This window comes from Chamaea fasciata, unplaced genomic scaffold (assembly GCF_029207755.1).
Source record: "Chamaea fasciata isolate MVZ Bird 193981 ecotype frontalis unplaced genomic scaffold, bChaFas1.0.hap1 SCAF_3, whole genome shotgun sequence".
Taxonomy (NCBI): Eukaryota; Metazoa; Chordata; class Aves; order Passeriformes; family Sylviidae; genus Chamaea; species Chamaea fasciata.
Window position 1 is genome coordinate 63,555,068 of NW_027094088.1, and position 19,281 is coordinate 63,574,348.

A 19,281-nucleotide genomic window follows, 5' to 3' on the forward strand; every position below is an offset into this window, starting at 1 on the left:
AAGACACAATTTAATGATCCAAAATCCTTCAACAAGGTCTGGGAATGAAGATTGAATTTCAGTGCAATTTGCACTCAAGGGAGCTGAAGAAAGCAAATTTTAGGTCTTGTAGGTTAAGAAGGAAGAATAAAGACCCAGCACATTAGTCAGATGAATTATAATACCTTGGAAGATATTGAAACATGACATTTAGCAATCAAACTGTGCATGCTTAAAAATGAGGGAAAACAGCAGACTTAAGTTTCTCAAGACCAAACTATGTTGGTTTAAAATACTTCTTTTACAGGGATTGAACCATTAGATGAAGAATTTAAAGACATGAGATAACTTGATTTTGTTAAGACATTTGGCACTCCTTTTATATAACCTGTGAGAAAATTTGAAACATACGGCCTATAATAAATCATCACAAAATATTTGTAAGGATGATCTAAGAAAACACTTAAAGATAAATACCAGTTATTCAAGGCATAGTAGAAATATATCCTTGTATGTACCTGTAAGTACATGTATGAAAATAGTTTTGTTTATTAGACCTGGAAGAATTTTGGTTTTGCCAAAGTATGTTGTTTTAGTAAATCCAAAATGCTTTGTGAAGACACAGTCAGATAGATACTTGTGTCAGAACTAGAGAGGTAGAAGATGAGTATAAAAGAAATTATAGCTTTTTAGCTACAGTGTGAGATACATGATAGAAGTAAAGTTGAGATTTACTTGGCATAATGTGGAAAGAACTGGGATTTTTAATTATCAAAGGGACAAAGGATCTGAAACATCAAGCTGCAGGGTAGAAGTTACAGTTGTAAGCATCAAAGAGATGCAACAATTGGAGGGGATTTCACCTAAAATATAACAAAATGTAGGAACTTTAAAAAATTGTCTAAATTTAAATTATATATTTCTAGTAAGTACCTTGTGGGAGCATTTGTAGAGGAAAAACTCTCTTTCCTCCTCAGAAAAGAAAAGTTTTCTAGCATCATTGCTTGCCTCCAGTTGCTTCTGTCTAGTCCCATTTGTTGAACTCCAAAAAGTATTTGTCTGAATGAGATAGGAGAGCCATATTACGTGTCTGAGCAACTTGGCAAAGAGTTTGCAGCTAATAGAGGTATTCTGCTAGCTAAGATGCTCTGTCCATGTTCCCAGTCATCAGACCCCATGGGATAAGCAGAAATATCATTAGTGTTCAGGTTTAACAGCAGCTGACCTTTGAACCCCTCTTTTTTGGACAGTAAAAAGAATTGCCTCGTCTGTGTACCATAGGAAAGTGACGTTTAAATTCTGATATCTTCATTTCATCGTCTTTTGCCATGCACTGCTTTTTTTTTTTTTTTTTTTTTTTTTTTTTTTTTTTTCACAGATGAGTGACTTGTAAATGGTGATTACATAATTTCTTTAACAACTTCAGTGGATTTCTAGGTTTATTCATTGCCTTCATGTAGGTACTTCAAGTGTCCCAGACATAAATTCCCTGAGATCAATTATGCCTTTTTTTCTTTTCATGGTCATAAGTGTGAGTTGGTGATATAAAAATCAACCTAATATGCATATACTAGTTATATGTGTGGATCTACTTTCCACTGTCTATGGCCATTGTTTCTTTAGCCTTTTTTTTTTTCATATGTCTGCTGTTAAAAAAATTCCAGCACTTAGTTCCTCCCTCCTGTTATGATGTGATTCTAATGTACTGGTTGCGGAAATTTTTTTTGAAAAAACTAAGAAAATCACTGGTTTCGATACAAAAAGACTGAGCTGGTTATTTTGGATATACTTTTCCTTGTCCTACTGGTTCCATAGCCAGAAGTTCTTCTTTGATGACTACTTCTTCTCACTTAGAAACCCATATTCCTCTATCACATTCAGACCTGAACAGCGTAAAGAATCCTTTTCCTCCGTCCATGGAGAACCTTGTGCTAGGGAGTCCCACAGATCCTCTACAGTCTGAAGCAGCAGCATAGAGTAGTCATGTTTCTTTAGCAACAGCTAGAATTCATGCTGTACCTGTCCTGCACAATACTTAAAAACCTTCCTGGTCAGCGTGGGTTTAGACCAGTTCAAACTTCAGTTGCCTTTAGAGTGACTTTCACAATCTCATTTGCTTTGGCAAGCAGGAAATCACTGTTTTGTTTTGTGTCCAACTCACTGACCTTTGAATGCTTGTTTCTGAATAATAGGTGAGATTGAACACTCAGTTCACGATGGACTTGACGCCTTAGGGGTAATGTGGATGTGGACTGCCAGACCCTCTCTCAGACATGACTGGTCTGAATTGTTCATTGCTGTCTTCTTCTGACATGCTCCCATAATTAGAAGCAATGATATCCTCAGCAGGTCTCCTCTGGAAGACTACGCGGGATCAAGTCCTACAAGTGTTGTGGCAGAGCAGCACGTAGTGTGTAAATACTGATCAAGCTTTGCTGCTGAGTCTGCAATCTCAGACTATCAGCATTGGAACATTGTTATCATACGCTGGGGCAAGTCTCTAATGTCTTGAGGAACATTAAATGAGGAAGTGACAAAGATGATTAAGAGCTGCCCACCTATACTTTATGACACATTTACTGCGATGACTCAGTTGTGTTGCCTGTGGCCATTGGTAGCTAAACACAATATAAAACTGCCAAGAGAGGGAGAGGTTGCTTGCAGTATTTGCAGATTGCTTGATATGTGCCCTCAGAACAATCACAGGTTATATCAAATGGGGGATATAGTGCACAGGAGGGCACGTCTGCACCCCAGAGGAATCTCAGACATGCTGGAGAAATGGTCCAGTAGGAGTATCATGAAATTCAACAATTTCCCAACAATGGGAAATGCAAAGTCCTGCAGCTGGACAGAAATAACCTGATATGACCGGTCTGGGGATAGGCAGATTGGAAATCAACTTTGCAGAAAAGGCCCTCAGGGTCCTAGTGGACAAATTGACCATGAGCTAGCAATGCATCCTTGTTGCAAAGGCAGCCAACAGCACATTGGGCTGTATTAAGATCTTAACCAGAAAATGAAGTGATCCTTCCCCTTTACTGTGCAATGGTAAGAGATATCTGAAATCCTGGGTCCAGTTCTGGCTCTCCAGTACAAAAGTGGCATGGACACACTGGATAGAGTGCCTGATCTATGAGGAGACATTGAGAGTTTAGACTGGGGAAGGGAAGGTTCTGATGGATCTGATCTGTCTGTATGAGTACTCAGTGTGGATGGTAAAATAAGATGGAGAAATATTTTTCCAGCAGTACCAATGAAAGGTAAAGAGGCAGTTGGCACAAATTAAAATACAAGAAAATCCATTTAAACAGAAGGAAAAAATCTTTTTTTACTATGCGTATGATCAGCCACTAGGACAGATTGACAAGAAGGTTGTCAATCCATCCTCAGAGTTATTTAAAACCTGACTGGACATGCTCTGAGGAACCTGGTCTAGGTGATCTTACTCTGAGAAAAGGGTTTGAATAGACTATCTCTAAAGGGGACTTACAGCCTCAGCTGTTCTCTGATTATGTAGTTCTATTTAGAGCTTCTCAATTAAAAAAAAAAAATCCTGCAGCATTATTTTCTATCTGTTTACTTGGCTTTTTCAGTAGAAAATATCACCATTACATACTGAAATAATTCAAGTTGACTGGTTTAAACATGAAAAGGCTCAAGATCCATGTGCAAGGGTTTTTCTATTCTATCATCAGTCAAGGAAAGAAATATCCATAATTTTAAACATATCCAATGTTGTGTCATTTTTATAACCAGGATGTAAAATTTTTGTGATCCAAAGGGTTACCAGAACACCACCGGGTTTACCCCTATCATATGCACTTAGAATGTAAAGGTGGTACCAAAATTTTGTAAAAAAGCCACAGATGACTCAAAATGTATAAATTTAAAGTACTCTCACCACTGATGTCAGTAAATACAACTACATGTGTTCTAATTAAGACAATGAGAGGTGCACAGCAGTGAGACCAGCAGACATGGAATCACCAAGATTTCTGCAAGCGGAGGTTATACAAGCTTCCAAAACAAGGTGATGTAAACATTCTCTACTGGGAACAGCCTTTGGTGTATTCTGACTTCAAACAGAAGGAACTTGCAGGGAAAGGGCTAACAGGAAGACAGATTTGTGTCACTGAAGAATTCAGTGTTGCAGGGACAAGTGATATAATTTTAATGCAGGGAAAGTTTTCTAGACACACTAAAACTTTTTAGTGTAGATTTTTCCTGTCCTGAGTTCACTAGCATCAGCAACAACTGCTATCCACCCATATTCTAGCAGACATTAAAAAGCAAAGAATTTCACTGCCTTCTGCTCAGATTTCCTCTTTGAAATAAAGAACTCAGGTAGGCTCAGTGTCTACCTCTCATTGCCTATACCTAACAAAAAGCACCAAAACCTCGGATATATAAAGGAATATTTATTATCTTCAGTTTTAGAATGACAAGAGTTGACCTAATTTCTGCTGAGTTTGAAACTGCTCCCAGTTCCAGGAGGACTTCATTGTCCTGATGCTGCATAGCTTCAGAATGAAATAAAAATAACAGCTGATAATATACAGGTATGCTAAAAGAGATTGTTTGGGAGCAGGTAAGAAGGGGAAGATTTGGTGCAGTCAGACTTTGACTGCTTGTCATTCTTGTGGCAGAACAGTAAAAAGAGAAAAAAGTATGGCAAGCAAAGGGGTATCAAATTCTGCTGAGGGAGAGAAGAGGGTGCAATTTCTGCTTTAAGAACCGTAGGCATGCTAGAGTCTTTTATTAGAACCACAGAGTTGAAGATTTCAAGCTACCTGGAAGCACTCACTTCAAAAGTGAAAGGCATGTCTTCTACTTCACCTGTTTCAAAGAGACACTGAGCTGTTGTCTGCCTCCCTGGCAGCTGTGCAAAATGACAAGCACATGGTTGTACCATGGTGTAATTTTCGCATTCCTTTCTGATGAAGTTCTTTTTACTGTATAAAAATCACCCGCGTTTGAAGGGGACAGGCTACAAACTGACCTGATCACAGGGTAGGAAGGTCTAAGGGCAAAAGAGTTAGATTAGACATCATGTCTAAATCTAGAGATGAGTGTCCCTAATATAAACAAACTTCAGGGCCCCAAAACTGGTACTTCTTGCAAAGAAATATTCTGTCAGAGCTGCCGTATTCACTGATTGCACTTCCACTGAAGTCCACTGAAACTGTGTCTGACAGAAACTGGAAGTAATTAATTTGTTAGGAAATAGAACAAGTTTATTCAGTGATGCTTTTTCTTCTCACTTCTGAGTAATGAATAATCCTTAAAATCTTATTTTCTAAACACCATGGTACCAACATTTGAAAAAATATGGTGCTTTGTCACGTGACTATTATAGGTAAGGACGACTAATTTCACAAAATTATCTTCTGCTAATTAACAAGGAATGTGTACCTACAGGCACCAGCTTTCTAGGATGGGATAGATCTATCTGTACTACTCTCCAATGCCAAGGCATAACTTTAAGGTTTGCCTGAGACAATAAAATCACTATTCTAAAGGTCAGGAGGTAAAATCTTTATGGGACTGCATCAGACCCACTGTCTTCCACAACACAAAATTGACATTTGATAAAGTGATTTCTTAACCCTGAGAGGTTAATGGTTGCAAAAAGAAACACTATTAAAAGTATGTTAAGAGATCACTGTGTAAATCAGTGCCCAAAAATGTTGATTAAAACCATGTTCTACAATCCAATATGCCCTCCAGTATTTGAACTATTTGTTTACATTTTGTGTCTGTCTGAACAATAAAACCACTTTTCTCCCAATTCTATTTAATGTTGATTTTTATCTTCCTGCCTCTCATGGGGAACTTAGAATAGTTATCTTCGGTTTCAGTGCTCTGCATGAGAAGTTTAAATGGAAAGCCACAATATTTTTATTGAAATTTTTAATAAAACCAGTAATGAAATGTCTTCTGCCCTCAGCAGTTTTTTAGGCCACCATGCTACAACATTTCCAGGTAAAACCATAAGATGGCACAAATTGTTGGAATGATTTTTATAGATGTGATATTTATAGTCTCTCTATAATTTACCTTTTATGAATGACTACAAAATGTACTGACCAGTGCACTGATCAGCTGGAACTTGAGCCTTAAATGAGTCAGTAAAATTCTTCCACTGTTAGAAGTTGCTATTTCTTGTATATTAAAGTAATAATAATAATGAAAAGTAAATATTAAACAAAGTTGAAAGTCATGTCCAAATCATATGGCAGTCATAAAAATAGCTATTTAATCTTATCTTACTAAGATGCAGATTTATCATAATTTCAAAAAATTGTTTATTTCCAGCTTTCAATCTCACAGACAAATAAATTCCATGTAAGGGACTGAGAGTAGAGTATAATTCATCTGTTCTGCATAACTTACCTGTAAATTGCTTGGTCCCATGTGGGAAATATGATTTTGGATCACTGACTTATCAGGGTGAATTGAGGAAAACATTTCACACAACAAATAATATAAGTTTCTCTTGTCCAGTCAGAGAACAAACCACTCAACCATTGAACTGTCTGATCTGATTTCAAAGATTAGAATGAAAATATTCCATACTGCTCCAACTGCATGTTTGTGTGTTGCAAGATGAATAGATACACTTTTGGCATCTAAAATTTTTCCACTGATGGTCAAGAGTTTCCCAATGGCATCTTAGCTATTCCAATTTTAAAGTCTTTGTTTGTACTGAACTTTATTCATGCTCAGCCTAACAAATCAGGCAACTACTCTGTGCAGAATACATAATTTTGTCTGATCTTTTATAATGTGCATGCAGAAAATTCCCGTTAGCAAACAATAAAAGAAAGATATTTGGCTGAAGAAGGAACAATAGCTCTGGGAAATAATTAGGAAAGTTCTATTAGAGTTGTAGGAGAGTTTATAATATGAATATATGGAGCAGAATTGATTGGAAGTTGTTACTTGTAATGATATTCTTCTGAAAGTCAGATACTCCCAAAGGAGCAAAGATCTGCATACGTCAGTGACAGTGGTTTTGTTAGAAGTGTTTTAATCAACATAATCAGCTAAATCTCTCCAGACTCGAGACCTCTAGTTGCTATTTCATATTCAGAATTTGATATTAACTTCTTCTTGTTTGTGTTTTTTCATTGTTTATCAGAAATACTCTCTACCACAAAGCAATCTGTTCATTCTTTGGTGCCAAAACTAAAATAAATTTGGAAATCTAACTTATAGCAATGAACAGGCCAGAAGTGCAAGGTCGATTTCATTGGAAATGAGCTTCAAATATATGCCCTCCCTCATCTTATGAGAATTATCTATTAAAACTGAACTGAACAAATAAGGCTGAAACTGATTATCTTGATTGTACTGCCTGATTTCTGAGACTTTCTTCAGAAAAGAAAAAAAATTATGTTATGACTACCTTCATAAACATCTATTAATTTTATATTGTTTTAAAAAGGTGTTATGCACATAAATACAAACTCACATGTCTTTGCCTACCAGAGACCCCTGATTGAAAAAACGTGGAAAAAAGCTGAACATTTTCTGATTATTTTTTGATTTGCACATTTGAGTCTACTCTTACTCAGATAATGAGTACACATGAATTTTAGCTAAAAAGATATTTTAAGCTCTCCAGTTTGGAAATATTTAAAACACAAGCTTGCCATTTGCTGATTTTTGTTTGTTTGTTTGTTTGTTTGTTTGGGGTTTTTTGTTTTTGGTTTTTTTTTTCTTAAATTATGCAGGAGCTAAGAATTAAAAATGTAAACAAAAGTTTTGTCTATCAAATTTAACATTTTGGTTTTGCAGTGTCATATTCCTTCTACTTTTTAGAAATGAAGGGTCCCATTTTACAGTGGTTGTTCAAGTTATCTGATTTCTAGAGAAAGGATGTATTTAAAAATATTGTGAGCAAAATAGTCACTCATATTACTTATCTGCTCAAGATAATGCTCAGCAACATTTATGAGCAAAATACGTAATAAAATTTAAGTTTTGCTAAAACTATAGTTCCAAAAACATCTTCTGGCCTATAAAAATGAGAATATTTTAGAAAGCATGTTTCAGTTGTCATAATTTTCATTGATGCTTAAAAAGAAAGATTACAATTTTAGAACAGAAGATTCTTAAAGCAATGACACCTTTTAAGTTTTATATATTGCATAAAATCATTATACCAGAACTGCTAAAGTAAGTGAAAATTTTGTTTTCTCCAGAAGTGACTAATAAAAAATTATTTGCTAATAAAGGTAACATTTTTATGATGGGCTATATGATGAGATACAAGCTAAGATTCCACTACAAACACAAATTTTAAATCCTTCTGACCTCAGTGGTATTTTGGTCAAGAATCAAGATTCAGTTCACTCAAGACGATTTGTAAAAATGTCATCTTTGGAGATTGCTCCAGAGGCCACAGAATCTAATGCAAGACTCTCACTGGTTTCCAAGAAAGAGTAACACAAGGCTGGTGAAACTGTTCCATCCATCTTTCCTGTCATTCCGGCAAATTAGGAAAACTGTCCTAGTTTTGGAGTTGGAGGTAAATTATGTTCAGCTCTATTACTTTTGTAGAATTTATAAGCACTTTAAAATGACAATCAGCCTGTAGACCATTGAGCAATAGACAGTCAGAGCTAAAAACTCTATTCTTTAAATTTGTTTTCATCTTTTAAACCCTTATCTCTACCTTCCCCATCATTAAATATATGAGGTATTAAATTCATCTCTATATTATGCATTATCACGTATTACAGGGCTTGTAGTTTAGTGGTTATGGCACCAGAGGTTTATTGCGCATGTTGGACCTCTGTGCTAAGTCCTGAATTGGGACACAGGCAGGCAGTGAAAATATAAAACCCTGGTTTCCCACGCTCTGCATAAGCTATTGTTATAAAAACAATAAGTTGGCAACACTAATATCTGGAATAAAATAAGCTGGAGTCTTTGAACACCTGCAGAGATATGATGAGGAGAAAGGAGATCTGTTGATTTATTTTTTTTTTTTTTGAAAAGCCTTGTGAGACCTTTCTAGTGCTGATTGTTATCCTAACCATGCAAATGGTCAGCACCAGGAGGCAACTTGCCTTTCTGTTCATGTTGCATTTTAGTGTTCTGAAGCCAGAGAAAGATTGATAAATCCATATTTCAAAAAGATCATTTACTTAGATATCTAGGAGACATATATAGATAACTAATGCCATCAATTCTAATGTGTCATGTTATATGAGGTAGTTTAGAGCTTGCTCATAACAGCTTCCTGCTCCTGGCTAGAAAATGTGAATGGGAATTCGCTGCACACACTTACTCATGCAATCATTTTCCATACTGTCTTATCACATTGCCGTTAGCCTCTTTCCACTAAGCATTGCATAGCTTCCCATTATTCATTCCAAATTTCAAGTGATGTGTGCTGCAATTATGTAATGCTTTATCGTCATGTATCACCTGGAGCACAGACAAATAGTAAAACCATATACAGAGCATGCAAATTGTGAGTAAAGCTAACTGAGCAGTTTCCACGGTGGTTTGTGGGTCTGATAAGAATGCAACACAATAGCAATTTGGGCTGCTTGGCAGGGCATGATGCAGTTACTGTGAGTGAGTAAGGAAATATTGATTTTGTATGAGAAAGTTTTTTGTATTTTGATAGATAGCTGCAATGTATAATTCAAGAGCTAAGCTTATGAAATATGAAATATGATAGAGAAAAGGTCCCTCTCTCCTAGTGGAGTTACTTATGAAGTATACAGTTGAGAGGAGCATTCAACGTGGTGTCTGCTGATCCGCAACAGGCTCTTCTGCCATCTTTAAAAAACACATCTGCTTACAGCAGGGGAACCATGTGCAGCTCACTAAGATATAAACTCCTGACCAGAATGTTCAAAGCTCTGTTCAGCCACACCACTCCCCATTAATGTTAATCGGAAGTGTATGGTTTCCATATATCCCTTTGAAAATTATATCCCATGAAGTGCTTTGAAACAATAAATTCCCACAAGCATTGACTCAGAGACCAGTACTTCTGAAGGAAAACTGCAGTTGCTATAATTCTGAGTCCGTGCAACTTAAAAAATGTGGACATTTTTCCCCCAAAGATCCATGTGGCTCATGTCTTAGAAAAGAGTGATGCTTTATGATTTTAAAAGCAATACTGATGAGATCTTTATTGTTTTAACAACTATATAATAACCAATTTCTCAGCATAAGCTAAAGATAAATCATATTGATGGAATAAGAATGAATTCTAAAAAATTTTTCATTGTTAGGAATAAATAGATTTACTCCTTTTAATTGTAACTGGACACTTTTTATTTTCTGCACTCAGTGGTAGAGATGGTAATTTATGTGCATGGTGTGAATGTATGAAGCATGTTTATACACGTAAATGTTGTAAGAAAGATGTTTCTATATTATTATCTTGAAGTTGCTGTAAGTTCTATCTCCATTATAAAATAAAATAAATAATCCCTACCTACCTAGTGAAACACCAGCAACAGTATTTTGTGTTTGGGTAAATAAGTCTTCCACCTTAACTGTGACTGAAAAGTGACTGAAAAAGTAAATTTCAAATTTCATAAATTTGCTAGAACAGACTGAATGGATTTATACAGAGATCACACATCAGGAAGGCGGCAACATCACAATCCTTGTCTGTATCAAACTTGGTTTGCACAATTCAGAATTAATGGTGCTTGCTTCTTAACCATTGCTGTAATAGCTGAATGCTTTATGAAAATTTTGCTGTGCTCTGAGCATAGACAAATGGCACTCAGAGGAAGGTATCCATACTATTCAAATGTGAAGAATAACAGATTCAGTATAATTGACTCAATTTCTGCAATGCTGCGTAAAATATTAGATAAGGCCACAAGTAACATCTGTAACCATCTTAACTGCCATGTCCCTGATGCATATTGCACCTGCTTGGGTTAAATGAAGTAAAATCTTATCTTCTCTCTGTGAAAATCTTGGGGATGTAAATAACACTGTTTTACTCAATAATGTTAATTGTTCTACTCCCCCTCCACCGCCTTGGGATACAAAGGCATGAAAATCCCATGTAAAGTAAGGCCCTAACAAAAGAGCTTTGAATCTCCAATTCAAAGCTTTTAGATCAAGCCTATTCTCAGATGTCATCCTTACTGCAAACTATTCAACAAGAATACCAATTTTCTGAAAATTTTCCCAGTTTTCAGGTAGATTTTATTACAAAAACAATTAAGAGAAAAATGAGGGTGTTTTTACTGGTGTAAGGAGGAAATGGGTAAAGCACTTGCCCATGACAGGAATCTTCAGCGTGATGACATCATTTGCAGTTCTTCTGTCAAAATTTAACTTCTCTGAATGAATACAAAGAAATGGCTCTGCTTTTTTTCTTTCAAACAGGCAAATAACATGAGTACATCTGTTTTGTGTGATCACTGGCAGCTTACTAAAAAACAAGCTATTGCACAGCCTTTATTCAACTGAAGTGAAACCTTTAATCTTAATACACAGACCCTTCATGACCTTGTTGCTTGCAACTTTTCCTGTTGTTTTCATCCACTCTTAATTTTAAAAGGATAGAAAGAAAATTCTCTAGGTTCAGCAAAACAACAGGGAAAATCAGAAACTACAAGGATATCAAAAGCCAACACCATTTTCTATAAAATTGGGAAGTGTTTCCAGTCTCCAAAATACAGACTGTTAACCTCGGAGCAGGGTCAGCAACCAAGAGGTTACTTGGGGGTTAATATAGAGCAGCCTGAAAGATGCTAAGATGTTGAGTACCTCCTCAGGTTACTCATTTTATGTCCTTTGAAGTGGGATTAGAAGTGCAATGACAGAAAAAGGAGAAGACATCAGTGCGTGGCAATGGTTGTGTTGCACAATTTGGCTTGTTGCCGTTGGACACATGGCGGTGCAGCCTGTTGCAAATTGGCTGAACGTGACGGGAGGCCAATGTGATGCAACACAAGATGTTGAAGATGTAAACAACAAGCATGTAGTTGAAACGTTGTTAAGAAAGTATTTGTCCTGCTGTGCTAGTATCATTATTTTTTAATGCATTTATATTTGAATTTTCTTCAAAGCTTGATAAAATATATAACTGGACAAGAAGGACACATGTCTCCATGTGCAATCCTCCAATGGCAAATTTTATCTGGCTTATTTTCTGCTTGAAACAATAATATCACATACTGTCTCTGGATTAAAAAGCTAGTGTAGTTGTAGAACTAAATTTCGAGATTGTGCAACAGGAAGAAATGAGAAAATCTCATTCAGGTGAGTAGAAATTATGTTTCTCTGCTTTCCCTAAAAATAGGTTGCCTGGAGTTTTTAGAAATCTTCCTTCAGCATAAACCAAATTTCATCACTGCAACTACATAGACTTTTAGGGAAATGTTCTGGTTTTACATGTAAATAAGTGAGATCAGAGTCACGGCCACTAATTATCCATTGAGCTATTGTTGTTTCAAAATAATATGCCCTTTGGGAACTGACCTAAGAAAAAAAAATAATCTCTGTGTAAGACTTCCCCTAATCTTGTACTCTGGACAAAAATACTGGAGTAGGAGATGAGAAGGAAAGGTGATATTTCATATCTCTGTGCTTATTGCATTTTTTCTTAGCAGCTGAAAAAATGACAAAAGAATTTGAGAAGCTAAAACAAGTATGAACTCCCTCCAGTACATTCTTCTTAATTTTTCTTTTACCTATGTCTCACTTTCATCTTAGCAGAGTTTAAATACACACACACACACACACATGTATATATATATATATATATTCAGAGTGAATACTTGCAAAGTCAAATGGAAAATATACTTCACTTGTCAGTTTCCACTGTAACCTGAAAATGCAGGTTCTTCATATTTTGAACTGTTTTTTTTTTGCACTGAACTGATCTGTACAAAAGATATAAGAATAATGTCCTGAATATTTCAGTCAATATTCAAAAGATTAGAGCGCTCTTGCAGAATTGTGTTAGGGATAGAATTTCAAAAGGATAAAGCATAAAGATCTACAGAACTGAAACCGGTTTCTGCAGGAGTCTTTCTAAAAACAGACAGAATTAAAAATAATGATCTATAGCTACTGAGTTTATAGACTTTTACAGGACTTTCTCCTAGGGGGAATCATGCTCCAGGACAGAGTACAACATAAAAAGCAATCTGCATTCTCTCTTGTCATTGTCACATTTTCAAACCAGAGCAATTGAATCAGGTCTCCTTTTTCTTTCTGTGTATAGCAACAGGGAAAAGGAAAAAAAGGAAAACAACGTGTTTTCACCCAGCACTCCATAGCCAAAATTGCTGACTCATTTGAGAGTAATAGCTGGTCACATCCTGAGCTGCAGTCAGACCAGCACTGCCTCTCCAGCTGGCCTTCACAACTCAGCAGTGAAGAGGGCAGAGCAGTCAAAATAACATAGCAGTCCAGCAACCAGACTAAAGAATAATGTTAAAAAAAGAAGGGCAAACATCTAAAAATAGTGCTGGAGTAGTGGGAGAATCACATAGCTTCCGTATAACTGCCAAAACTACCTAGTTTGTTGATCTAGAGTAGTTTCTACAGTATCCCTGGCTGGTCAATTGACAAACATGCTGTGGTTACATGAGCAATACATCTCAGTGTAACCAGGGTTGAACCTGACCTGGCTGAGAGCAAATTGCTTCCACGAGAAGCTAGCAGAACAATCCCATGGGAGTCAGTAATCCCATGGGAGCAAACAGTACTTGAGTGTGAACTCTCGGTTCATTTGGCAGCAATGGTAAAAAGGCGCACTGAGACCAGTGTTTGACCTGATGGACTGAAGTTCATTAATGTTGGTCAGAGTTTTTTCCACTGATTTCACCCAGCTTCAGTCACCAGCTCAGCATCTAATTTCAAAAGAATTAATTATTCAGGCCATGTTTTTATTTTCATTGACTCAAATCTGATGTTTTCAAATAGCTTATTCTGTGATGTAAACAGCATATGCAATTTATGTTAAATAGAGTTTGAAGGAATCTAGGTTTACTGCAAAAAGTGCTTCTTGAAGCAGAAATGAGCATTTTGCAATCTGTAACATGTGTGCAAAATGATTTATGTCTCCCAATAATACGTCCTTTGGAAGCACCATTTACATGTATATATGTGACATTTGGAGAGTTTTTAAATTGGTATACTATGAACTGCTTACTCATTTTTCATGGTTAACATGAATTATGTGGTTAACTCCCCCAGTACATACCACACTAAATAATCATCTACAATTCCCTTAGAGATGATAAAACATATTTTATTCTTGAATGAACAGAATTTTTTTTTCTTGCAAAGAAATTTTGCTTGTAGAAAAAGAGTAAGATAAAAATGAATCTCATAGAATGTATTTATACATAGTTTTTCCTTGAAATTTTGACCATTAAATTCGGGTTGTTGCTGGAAAACTGAAATGACACCAAAGGTTCTTTGGCAAAGGATCTGAAATGGGGAATAAGAAAGCTGAGGGCTTTGCAGTCAATATACCATCAGCCTTTTTTATCTGCTCCACATTGTCCACTGAAGGAGGGCATTGGTTTCACTTAGATTAAAAGCAGATGTTTAAGGCAGATGTTTAGAGATAAAAATAATTGAGCTTTTACTTATGAAATACTTTCTTGTGAGGCACTCAGGGCTATGAAAACAGGTACAGGTTCAAATTTCAGATATTGTAGGTAGCAGGGGGAAAAATTAGATCCTTTGCCTAATACAATATTTCCATATAGGCAGAAGCAGTTTTCTGGGGTTTTAAGAGTGTTTGTACAGTACGCTGTGATTATATTCTCCCTCTGTTCAGTAGATGTTCAGAAAACAGGAGAATTCTGCTCTGCGTTAATACTCTACCCATTGTCCCCAGAACCCCACAGTGTCTGCATGGGCTGGTGAGGTGGGCAGGATGACAGACACTGCTGCGAGGCTGGAGCAGGAGAAGAAACAGCTGCTGTAACCTGAGGCCATTTGTTGTTGCTGTATTTTTGGTGTTTAAGGTTGTGTACTGAGTTTTTTAAGCAACCACACATCTATGCCAAAAAAGCTGACTATTTTACAGTGGAGTGTAGAAGAGAATTAAATCAATTAAAGAAGGGAAGCAAAACTTCAGTCTTATGGTCATGAGGACACTCATTGCCTGATTGTCCCTCTTCACCCCTTTGGAATCTTCCCCCACCCTAACCGTGGCCCTGGACCCCATTTCAGCCCCTGCCTCAGTGATGCTGCAGCAGGGTCAGTTTCCAGTTTTCCACAGCCCAGCCCTGACCTTCTACTGACCCTGTCCCATCCTGGGCTGCCCTCCTCCCCCCCAGCTGCCCTGCTCCTGGCTGGGTGGGTGGGAGCAGACCCTGGTGTCCAGGTTCTGTCCTGCCAGCTCTGGCACCCCCTGGGTCCCTCCTCATGGCCCTGAAAGAGCTGCTGGCACAGGCAGCACAGTGACCATCAGTGCAGGACTGCTGATGCCATCGCTGGCAGTAAACTAAGTGACTGGGAGGCCACCGAGCAGTCTGGCCACTTCCATCCAACCAGACTCTGCCAGACTTTGGAAGCAGGATGGGCGCATATGAGGTGTCCTTTGAGAAATGGTTCCTGGCCCTCTCTGCCTTCCAGACCTCTTCTGGTAGAGTGAGCCATGGCCTTCCAGCTGTTCCTGGATCTCCAGAGCCAAAGACAGGGCCTGCTTTTAAAAAAGCCTGACATTTTAGAGCTGTAATATTTCAGATTTTGTGGGCTTTAAAAGTGTATGACAGTGATTGGATAGATTCACTATTGGAAGAGTGTTATGTTTGCTATAAACCTGAATTTGAAATGCTCCAAAGTCTTTGTAAGCAAACTTGTCTGGCACTGCTTGACAATGCATGTGTTTTCTATTTGCAAATAAATTTCTGAGTGTCCCACAGGGGTTGTGAAGGATTCAGAGGAACACATATATCTTTTTCTACAATATTTTATCTTATTTTAGCATAAAAAAATGTATAATACAAGTGATTTTAGTTATTTCTATAAAGATATGGTACCTTATAAAACTTTTATTCATTTTGGGAGCAGTGTAATCTGTTATGTTTTGTATTGCAAACACATCAAGAGGGTTTTCCGTAGACAAACTGAACCAGAAATACTTTTCATTACCCAGGATAGTTTATATATAAGGAAGAGAAGGAAACCTGTAGGCAAAAGGAAAGGTCATAGGGAGCTACATATTTTCAGTATTTATCCAGCAACAGTGCAGAAGCTCAGAAACTTGATGTACGGTTATAGTTCTGTACAGGATTGGACAGGCAGAATTCATTTTAAAATGGATTCCTGACTTTTCATCTTCACAGACTCTCTCACTCTCTGTGAGTCTGTAGACCTCTACAATGATCCTTCTCAGTTCAGACCTATCTCACTGGATAGTAATTTAGAGAAAATATACAAAATGTGGACCAAGGGCTCCAGATTCACAACCACCATCGGCAGGAGTAGCAGGAAAAGTGAGATGCCTCTGAATGAGACACAGACAAAAAGTTCATAAAAAGTTTGGAGTGAAAACCGGGGAAGAATGGAAATCCCTAAGTCAATGGATGGCAAGACAGACAAATGGAAGACCAAAGACATTGTGAATAGGAACTGGTCCCAAAAACTGACGTGGATAGAGATTACTAGAAGGACTCATCGAGAAATATGTTGATGGACAGTCTTAAATGAGAAACAGGTTGGTCAAGTCCAAACAGAAACAGAAAGAAGTACACTTATATGCAGGATAGAAAGAAAGTATTTGATAATAGAGGAAAAGAAGGTGAAAAGGCCTTGGGTTGAGCTTCCTGGAGGAGTTGTATAAGTGGAAAAGAAAGTCATACAAATATTTTATAAGAAATCATTTAGGAATTTATGTGGACAGAGTTTGCACTGTCCAATTTCTGTCTTGTGCTATGGTTGTGTTCATTATTACCATTTAATTATTAATTATTCTGTGCTAATTATTACAATTTCTACTCCAAAATTTCTACTCCTTCTTACCTCCTACTCCCAAAACAGAAGTCACCACAGTGCACTAATCTGTTCACTGTGCTCCTTAAGCAGTTTTCCTATTTTTGTATTTGATTTATTGATTTTGACACAGGTGCTAGACTTTGAAGTTCTCATAAAACTGATCTCTGTAGGTAGTGGGTAAGAAACAACAGGCACAAAAACTTACAGGCAATGAACATGAGCTAGCTTTCCCCTTTCTGTTATTGAATTTCTTACCTGGTTTAATCCTAAAAGCAATTTAGTCAGATGTGCAACATATGTATTCAAAGGTTTCCTACAGTCATATGCTGATAAGACATTCAAACCAAAATTTCACCATACAGATATCTTAGGGACACACGGTACCTGGGAACATGACAGCAATTCAGCTCAGCTATAATGAAAGAAGGAAGAAAATTTGGGAGAAAATTATGACAGAGATGGCAGTAGTAGCCTCAGCCTCTCTAGTGAGAGAGCTAAGCCTTCCTTTTCTAAGACTGTTAACAACTTGGTGTAGTATCCAGTTTGCGCCTGATAACAATTCACACTGAGAGCTCAACCAGGATTTATCAGTGCTGCCAACTGGCAAGACAATTTCTTCTCAGGTACAGAGTTTGCCATCCATATTTGAAACCTTGTCACTGAAATGAGATCATTGCAGTATATTTGTTACGAGGCTACCCTCTGAAATTTTTGGGGTATTTACATGGAAAGGAATAACTTGCTCCTGTTAAAAGGGAGCAGTAAAATATCTTGCTAGCAGATATTTTGCAAATGAAATCTAGACAGAATTTTTTTAAGCCAAATTATGTGTGGTTTTCTAGATACTTTTGACAGATATCACTCTTACTAGTAATTTTTGTGGTGGTAATTAATAATAAGGATACAGAAATACAAATGAAATTACATTTCTATGGTAGCTTCTCTGTGGAAGCAAATTTACTTCAACTTCATTACCCACAGAAATCTGATGTGTTTTAATTAAAAAAAAAATAGAAATCAGTAATCACAGATTATTTTTTTTTAGAGTAAGCAAAGAGGAAAGGCTGCTAAATGTTTACAGATGAAAGAAACACCTTCTGAAGACATAACAGGAGTTCAGATTGAGTGAGTAATGCATATCAAAAAGTACTTTAAAAGAATAGCAAAAAAATAGTAAATAGCAGAAACATAGTGGCTGTGAAAAAATTTATTCTTCAAAACTCCAACTTATTAGAATGAAAAGGAAAACAGAAAATATTAACTCTGAAGAATTAAATGCAGAACAAATATAATATAGACTAAACCAGATGTTTAGAATCAATGTATTACAGGCATAAAATTATTAATCAAGCAAAATAGAAAGAAAATATACCAGAAACTAGAACCCTGAAAGACTCTTCTAGATTAATAGGGGGTCAAGATAAGGAGGGTCCACTCAGAAAAGACTGTAAGAGCAGAGCTAGATTAATTCCTTGCAATTTTGCTGATACGAGGAACCTGAGGAAGTTTCATTCTGGAATTGTTCTTTTTTGTGGGATGAGTCAGGGTCATCTTGAGCAGTAGCAGCAGCAGCAGCAGCAGCTTAGAAAAATTTTCGTTAAATGAAGAGTGATGAGCCTCAAGGCCAAGATAATAGCCATCCAAGATCTTTGAAAGGGTTGAAATATGTCATTCTCGAGCTATACCTTCTATCAATTCAATCACCACCTGTATGAAACAGAAAATTGTTTCTTCTTAAACAGGATCTCATATAGATCACAGCCCAGTAGCCCCTATTTCTGCACTCATAAAATTGGAAAAAAATCTGTCATCAAGGTAGACACAGTATGCATGTAGCTAAATAACACACCATAAAAGAGCCAACATATTACTTGCAATTTTTTGCTTCAAAAGCTGCTTGTGGCCATTACATCCTGTTAATACAGCTGACATAGGTTTACAGAAGGTTGCGCACCACAAATCCTTAGACAAATTAGGCTATCACAGGTTAAAAAAAGAGTAAGTCCTTCTATGAATTTAAAAGACAAGAAGAGATAGAATGCTACTTAAAAGATGGAAAGCAAAGAACGGGGACTGAGCAGACATTTACCTAACTCAAAGAGGTAAACCTGGCAGCTAAAAATGGAGATAATGTTCAATATATGTAAGCAGTATAAGGGGAGGGATTTGAGGGCAATCTTTGAATTATGAGTTCCTTACAGAAGATGAGGAGGTAATAATTGAAGTTCAAAAATTACTAAAAATTACATAGTTACTTTTTGCCCATCATGGCTTAGTGTACAAAAGAAATGCTGTTATGAACTCAGGAAGTCTCAGCACCATAGATTTCTAGAATCTGGG